The following is a 5,647-nucleotide window of genomic DNA, read 5'->3' as shown; positions in this document are numbered from 1 at the left end:
GTAATTCACAAATTGCGTATGATTCACCTACTTTGCTAAAGCTTTGCAAACTGTTCACATCACCTTTACAAGAAAGTGTTGTAAACACTTCGATAGGTACAGAGTTAATCATATTACTTTAAGAACAAGCAAAAAATTTATGTTTAGCAGTGCTTTTTATCTCAGGCCTTGGATTAAGCATGTGAATTACATTTGGAACGAGGCAGCCATCAGCTCCTGGTTTATTACGGTAGAGATTCGGTCATTTGCAAAGTGATTTCAGAATAAAGCTTATAGTCAAGTCTGAGCTATACTTGAGTATGGATGTGTTTGTTGGGGCTTGCATACATGGCCACTTATAAGTAAATTGAAAAAATTCACAACAGTGCTGCTTGATTTCCACCGGGAAATTAAAGACAGCAACACAGAATGACAGAGCAAATGCAAACTGAAATAGAAACAGCAGCAGAACGCACACGGGAAAAGTCTTTGATTAAAATCTTTCTACAATATTTACTTGCTAAAACTGCTGCAACCTGTGAGAAATATACTCAACCAACAACTTATTTACATATTCAAGCATTTCAAGGTAAAAGCTTTCCTTAAAGGGTGATGTTTTCCATTCTTCTGTTTTTTACCTATCCCAGAGTAGAACAGCTTAGTGTCAAGTACTGTTCATATATTATCCAATGGTACTTTCTTCCATGATTTCAATGAGTAGACTGTTTTCTTTTTCAATATTTTTAACTCCTTGGATGCTATGGGGTGGTGCAAGTAACTATTAAAAAATATATTGATGTTCAGAGAAGTAGCCACCTTATTTTTTTATTCTGAGGACACTAGATAAGCTCCAAGCCATCAAAGGGGGGCTCATTACACAACATAAAGAGTCATTTTGCATTGGATAAAAGGAGCAAGCACATAAATCACTCATGGAAAGCAGGTCTCTAAGTGAGAGAAGCTTGCACTTTCAGAAGCAATATCACTTATGTTTAGGACCTACCAGATCACAGATTGCAGAAGATATGTGGATGCCACATCGAGCTCAGATTAGACACAGAGCAGTGGATTCAATATTAATAATGACTACTGTTTGCACAGTTTATTTAGGGGAGGTTGTGCTTAGTGGGATTTTTCCTTTCCTGTGCCCAATGTTAAGATAAGACAAGTATATGCCATCATGAAACTGTTTGCAACAGTGTCTAAATTAAGGAAATGATCTTACAGCCCAATACACTGTTCTAGGTTACCTGACACAATTGACACAAGCTCCTTTATTTCAGTTTCGCCTAATCAATCATGCGACAACGTCACCCGTAACCGCGCGCAGCTTTCATGAGAGGTGTGAGATAGATATGAACGTTTGACGATTCAGCATTTTGAAAAAAGAAGTGCCAGAACCCAAGAAGAAGAATGGGCAAAATGAGTACGGACTGTCGTGACAATTTTTGCAGTAAACCACAAAAATATACGCTGAAAACCTACATCATACAAAAACCACTCTGGCAGGGACATTACGGCAGCCCCGCTAAGAGAAAAGACTCAACATAGCGACGGTTACGCAGAAAAATCACCGACAATGAAACAAAAGTGCCAGAAGGAATGTTGGATTTCTTATTGTGAAAGGCCAGGAATTTTGCACACTGCCTGTGACACTCACCTATTCGCAAAAATGCAGGCCAGGCTAGCGTCACTACAATACAACTTGGGCCTGGCAGACGCTTGCATGCGTCGGGAACGGACGTGGGCAACACTGCACTTGGCTGCAGCGTCTGTTTTGGCAACATTGCACTTGTCGGGAACGGGCGTGGGCAACACTGCACTTGGCTGCAGCGTCTGTTTTGGCAACATTGCACTTGTCGGGAACGGGCATGGGCAACATTGGGCTTGTTTGTCTGCAACGGCTAGCAAACGGAAATACGCAGCCCGGCCGGGTCTGGCCGGCGACAGCGTCCACACGACGAACCAAAAGAGGAGACGACAAGGCGGGCCAAGCCTCTGCGATCAGCCTGCAGCAACGCTTGTCTCACGCTTCGACATTCGGCGGCGAGAACAAGCGGAATCCGTGCCAGAGATTCCGCCTAAATACGTACCAGCAGAAAGCTCGATCGGCACGGGACAGATTTCTGCCGCGGTGAGGAGAAAGTTGCAATCCCACGGCGGCAAACATGGCGGCGCGCTTCCAAGCAGGACCGCCGCTTCGGACTGGATTCATCATTGTTACTGCCTTTTTTGTTGCGTTCACTGGCAATAAAAGGCGCGCCCATTTCTCGCTTGGTGTCACCTCGACTATAAGAAGACGTATGAGTGTAATATTTGCTTTATTTTTTATTTAGAGTGACGATTGTGCCCCATCAAGGCTTAAGTGGAGCGTACGTTTCTTGACAGAAATAGTTACCCGGCCTAAAAACTAGATTTCGCCACAAGGCCGAGCGTATCCTTCCGTCTGTGTTTGCATACGCTGAACTAAAGGTGGGAAATGTGAGAAGTGCTGTAACGTCCCGAAAAATGCCTGCGTTTAGCCTACATGATAGTGCATACTCTTATGGCTCCTAGACAGCGTCAAATGTTCTTTTCTAACCATATATGTGTACGTCGCAAGCGCCGACCTTGCTACTAATTTCGCTCGCTCTCGCCGCCGAATGCCTAATTATGAATAAGCCATCAAGCTGTACTAAGGCTAAAAAGTAAAACGTAGCGTCGTCCGACCACGTTGAAATGTTAACAGTGGAAACAAAACTACTTGCGCTGGTGTCGCCTCGACTGCCGGGAACACCGAGCCTGGAAAGACAAGTGTGGTGTAGTTGCCATACTCGACGTGTGCGAGTAGGCTAAAAAGTCCGTGGTCCGCCGCCAGAAAAAATGCTCTCGCATTTCTCGCGCGATCCGGCCCGCGGACCATGAGCGGACCTCGCAGACCGGAAGCGAAACCCCACGTGACCGCTAGTCCTCGGGCCAAAACACATCCATGGTCCGTCGTCTGGATACACCTTAAGGGAAGAAAAATGAAATGAAAATTCGTTTTAAGGAAAAGAAATCACACATATCTCGGTGGACACCCGAATCGCATCCTAAGGGAAGGAAAGCTGAATAAGGTTGGTTTTAAGCAGAGGATATGACGCCTGTCTCACATTGCGCCATTTCCTTTCCCCCCCCCAAAAAAAAACAATTTCTTTTAAGAGCGTTAGCTCTTACTAATCACGTTTCTCGATTTTTTGTGTCTGCTATCACCTCACTCGTGAGGCAGAAGAATACACGAACACGGTAGCCCGCGAAAGCTGGGCGACCTTTAGCAACGACCTCAAGGGTATATTAAGCACTAAAAGCATGTGGTCCCTCCTACGCGCTCTCTTAGATCCAAAAACCATTAATCTCAGACACAAGTAACCACAGAACATTAAATACACCTAGAGCTCCAAACGGGCACCGACGTAATTGGCCAACTGCGGGACTCCTGTATACCCACATCTGTTCAGTCAGCAGATCCACCCAGTCAACTCCACCTAACCCGAAAATTGATGCTGACATCACCTTAAACGAAGTCCGCCGAGCACTTTTTAGTATTCGACGCTCTACGGCGCCAGGACCGGATGGCATAACGTACAAGGCACTGCTCAATATGAACGAAGTCTCCCTCCAGTAACTCACAGAGCTCTTTATTAACCACTGGCACGCTGGGGCGCTCCCATAAGCCTGGACCCATGTCAGCATGCGATTCATGCCCAAACCGGGCAAAAAGCATCTCACCCTTCAAAATTGGCGCCCCATCTCCTTAACGAGCTGTTTCGGCAAGCTCTTCAAGCATGTCATTCTCAATCGCCTGCAACCGTTCCTACAAACGACAGGCTTTCTCTCCAACGTTAAATTTGGCTTCCTTCCAAAGATCTCGGTGCACGGCGTACTTCTCGCCCTTAAAGAGTCTCTTTTACACTAAGCTCCGTGTAGCCGCTACGCGAGCCATACTGACCCCGGATATTCATAAGGCTTTCGACACAATATGTCATGACCATATCCTGGCGACTTTTGACTGCACCCGCATATGACAATATGTTCGGGTCTTCCTTCAGGGACACACGGCAGAATCCCACATTTGGGGATGTCGCCTCCCAGCCTTTCCCACCACCTTTACTTTTTAACATTGCCCTAGCGCCACTGGCAAAGGCCCTTGCTACTATGCCAGGGCTCCACACAGCCATATACGCAGATGATATAAACCTCTGGACAAAGGGAGGATCCCTTGGAACAGCCCAGGATATCCTGCAATCTGCCATACACATCACCGCCACCCATTTAGCAAGCGCAGGCCTCCGTTGCTCTCTAAATAAATCGGAACTCTTGCAGCTTCAACCCCTCCTCAGTGACACCTCCCCCCTCCCCGAATTGAAGAACTGCACATGAATGGGAATCCAGTGCCCATTGTGTCTCAGTGGAAGATTCTCGGCCTTCTCATTATCAACACACTCGATGCAACCGCCACCCTTCAGCTATGGCAAAGACAGACCAAACAGGTCACTGCACTAATTAGGAGGGTGGCGGCACGCAATCATGGGCTGTCTGAACGCGAGACCCTCAATATGAAAAATACATTAATCATTAGCCGCATTACATGCCACGTCCCATACCACATACTCACTCATCGCCAAACACAACAGGCAGACATCCTAATGCGCACGGCTTTCACCTCCGCCCTATGTCTTCCACGGACGGTTAGCGCAAAACGTGTACTGGCCACTGGCAACCACAATACTGCCACAGTGTTAGCCATTTACTGGCGCCGCCATGCGGTGGGACAGCACCCGCTGGTCTTCTTTGTCTTCCCTGGCTCGTGCGTTCGTTCGCTGAGTGTCTCTGCCTGGCTAGTCCTGGTGTGCCCTTCTGCCCCTTCTGCCGGCTTTCGGTGACATTTTGGTGCAGGTGCTGGGTAATTTCCCAATGCACGAAGAGCTCCCGGGAGCCTCCGACGACGCCCAGCTACACCCAGTGGACAAGACACCTGTCCACAAGACAAGCCGCCGCTTACGAGGCTTAAATCCTGAGTTCCGACCCCTGACGGCACGACCCCGCGCAATGACGTCCACTTCGACAAGACAGACCACCCAGAATCCCGTCAGTTCCCCACCGCTCCTTCTTCATGCGCCTCGCACTCCCACGTCGTTTCATGGCGACAAGTTCGAAGACGTGGAAGACTGGTTGGCCAGCTACGACCGAGTCGCTGCGTTTACCCTTTGGGATGACGACCGCAAGCTACTCACTGTCTATTTTACCCTGGAAGACTCCGCCAAGATGTGGTTTGAAAACCACGAATCCGCTATCCCCACCTAGCAAAACTTCCGGCGACAGTTGCTCGACACCTTCGGCAGCAACGAACGGAAGGAGCGAGCTGAAGTCGCCCTGCAGTCCCGAGCGCAGCGGCCAAATGAGAGCGTCGCCATGTTCGTCGAACACATGACGTGGCTCTTCAACCGCGCAGATCCTACCATGTCGGAAACGAAGAAGGTGCGTCATCTTATGCGAGGAGTGAAAGAGCAGCTTTTCGTAGGACTTGTGCGCGACCCTCCTAGCGCAGTGGTTGACTTTTGCTCAGGAGGCGACGAGCATGGAGCGCGCCTTGCAGCAGAGTTTCGCGCATTACGGCCGTCCGGAGAATATAGATGCTATGGACTCCAAC

This window comes from Amblyomma americanum, chromosome 7 (assembly GCF_052857255.1).
Source record: "Amblyomma americanum isolate KBUSLIRL-KWMA chromosome 7, ASM5285725v1, whole genome shotgun sequence".
In the NCBI taxonomy this organism is placed as follows: domain Eukaryota; kingdom Metazoa; phylum Arthropoda; class Arachnida; order Ixodida; family Ixodidae; genus Amblyomma; species Amblyomma americanum.
Note: the sequence above shows the minus strand (reverse complement) of the source record.